Raw genomic sequence first — 2,646 nt, forward strand, 5'->3', positions numbered from 1 at the left:
CTCATTGTTTATAGTGTCCTATATCTACTTGAGTGAGATATTCCCGTGAGTATGTGTGCAATGCATATCTTATATGCTCATTGGTTTTCCTTCATTCATATGTTGAACTTTGTGTGCTATCATATGTTGATTTTTCACTTTGAGTCATTTTGGACAACATGAATGACTAGTGATGTTATTGGAAGTATTAACGGTTATGTGTTCATTTGTCCAACTTGTATCTCCCTGGATTTTGGTAGGCTTGTGCATGCGTATTGACTATGTGTAAATTCACATGCCTTGTTTGCTTTATTTGATCCAATATATATGGTAAATCCATCAAATTCTTAATAGATAAGTGTGCATGAAATTCAAATTCATATCGATATGCACATATTTAAGTGATTTTACCCTATGTTTTGTAGTTATGCTAACTACATCGGACCCAATAAGTTTGGGGAGCATATTGTACTTAAATTGTTTTAGGTACATTTGAGAAGCATTGGGTGCTTGGCTTATTCATGAAGGTGGTGGCACTATGAGGAAATTAGAGCCAATCTTGAACCATTACCTACTACATCATTCCAATGCTATCTCGGTAACAAGTATCCACTTCATGCATACATTTCTTGCATTTAACCTTGTGTAGGTTGCATCATGGCATGAATTTCTTAACCCGTTCTTGTTATACTTGTTTCATTTCTCAAAGTATCCCAACAATGATCTCTTGTTGCTAGTTGTGATGTCTTTGATGGTTGTGTATTTGGAGTTCATTAATATACAATAAGATTATATTAAGTCATGTGCTATACTTTCAAGCAAAGATCTAATTGGTATATTTTATGTCTCCCGTTTGGATATCTTATTCTTTCCTTTTGTAACTATTTCATGTGTACATCCTTCTTTGCGGATATATATCATCATGGTTGGCATCTACCTAGAATCTTATACACGTGAGAGAAGTTACATCTCTAGTTGATATCCCTATTCTTTCATGTCCACCGTTTCATTCTATTTTTATATCTTTGGTGGCTCCGTAGAAGCATTTGTTGTATGAGTGCGTGTCTTACCTCTTTGCATCTTGGTGCACTCATGTTCGATGAAGATTGTTGTCCTAGTGCTTGTCTTGACAAGCCTATTATTTCCTATCTTCATCATGGGTTGTCACAGGCTTTGATTTTTAATTTGCTATTAGTGAGCTTGTGAACCCATTTGCTTGATGTGTGTATGACCTTCTTAACTTCGTGTGTGTGGGAAGGACATGTCTGGCACCTTGTATCTCATTTACTCAAGACTACGTTGATTCTTAATTCTCATCCTTATATTAGTATTCTCAAGTGCTTTGACATGACTCGCACACATCATTTTGGTTGTGCCTATTCTTAGGTTGCCTCATTTACATGTTGCTCAACCATATGCTTGTTGCAAGCGCTAGGCTTCTTTTCTTATCTATGCTTGCTTGCAATTGTTTCGTGTTCCTATTGATTTTGGGGGAGTGATGATCCTTTTTTGTGCACTTGTATCCAAATACAAAAATTCTAAATAGTGCACAAATCATGGGGAGCTTCTCTGTTTTCCTTAGAACACTCCTTTACCCAAATCGTAATATTCTTCTATCCTTTTGGCCTGTCGGATCTTTTGATTGCTTGCTTCACTTTGTTTTATGCAAATGAGATCAATTTGTGCCATGTGCTTTGTTCCATGTGCCTTGCTATTATGACTAGGCTCAAGTTGTATAATAGTGGATTCACTTGTGGATATCATGTTCTTATCAATTGCAACCTTTCTTTTTGTGTATACGAGTTTCTTTGTGGATAAATATCATGAATATTATTGGCCACTTAGAAATTTTTATACATGAAAAAGTTCATATCTTCGTATCTGATTGCATTCTATAGATTCCAAGCTCATTTAATTGTTCATCATTGAATATGTGCATTTGTTTTCACTCACATTTTGTGATATGCACACATGAAGGAGGAACTCATACTATATTGGTCTGCTAGATGTTTTGTCTTCCATTTTGGCATTTGTTGCCAATGGGGAGAAGTTTAGAGGGTTTAAGATAAATATCTTTTGTAGTTATTGTTGTCACTCATGCATATCTACCCTTGTTATATATTCTTATTGCATGGATGAGTATTGTATATAGAGAAATCTTCTCCTAGTTTATGTCAACCAATATCTGCAATGACATTCAAGTTCATTCACACATGCATATATTGTGGGGGAGTTTGCTCTATATACTATGGGTGTACTATCATCAAATGCTTTTGTAGTGTCTTGATGATAGTACAACCATCCCAAGTATACAATTTATCCTCAGATAAATTGCATGCTTGTTAAAAATTCATTATATAAACCCTCTTGTTGAGATTGTCATCAATTACCAAAATGGGGGAGATTGAAAGTAAATGTAGTCCCCATGTGTGGTTTTGGTAATTAAATGACAATCCTAATGGACTAATGTTTGCATTGAGATATACATTTGAAGGAAAGTTCCATTTGCAATGCATGATAATATTGGATGAATTGGTGAATGTAATCCATCAACAAAAATATATGCATTGAGACTTGATAATGAATAACAATTCCTATGAAGAAACAATGACATCAATTTATATAGGAAGGTTTGTTCCATGGGTGATGCAAGAAGGATATTGAATG

Source organism: Triticum urartu, chromosome 2 (assembly GCF_003073215.2).
Source record: "Triticum urartu cultivar G1812 chromosome 2, Tu2.1, whole genome shotgun sequence".
In the NCBI taxonomy this organism is placed as follows: Eukaryota; Viridiplantae; Streptophyta; class Magnoliopsida; order Poales; family Poaceae; genus Triticum; species Triticum urartu.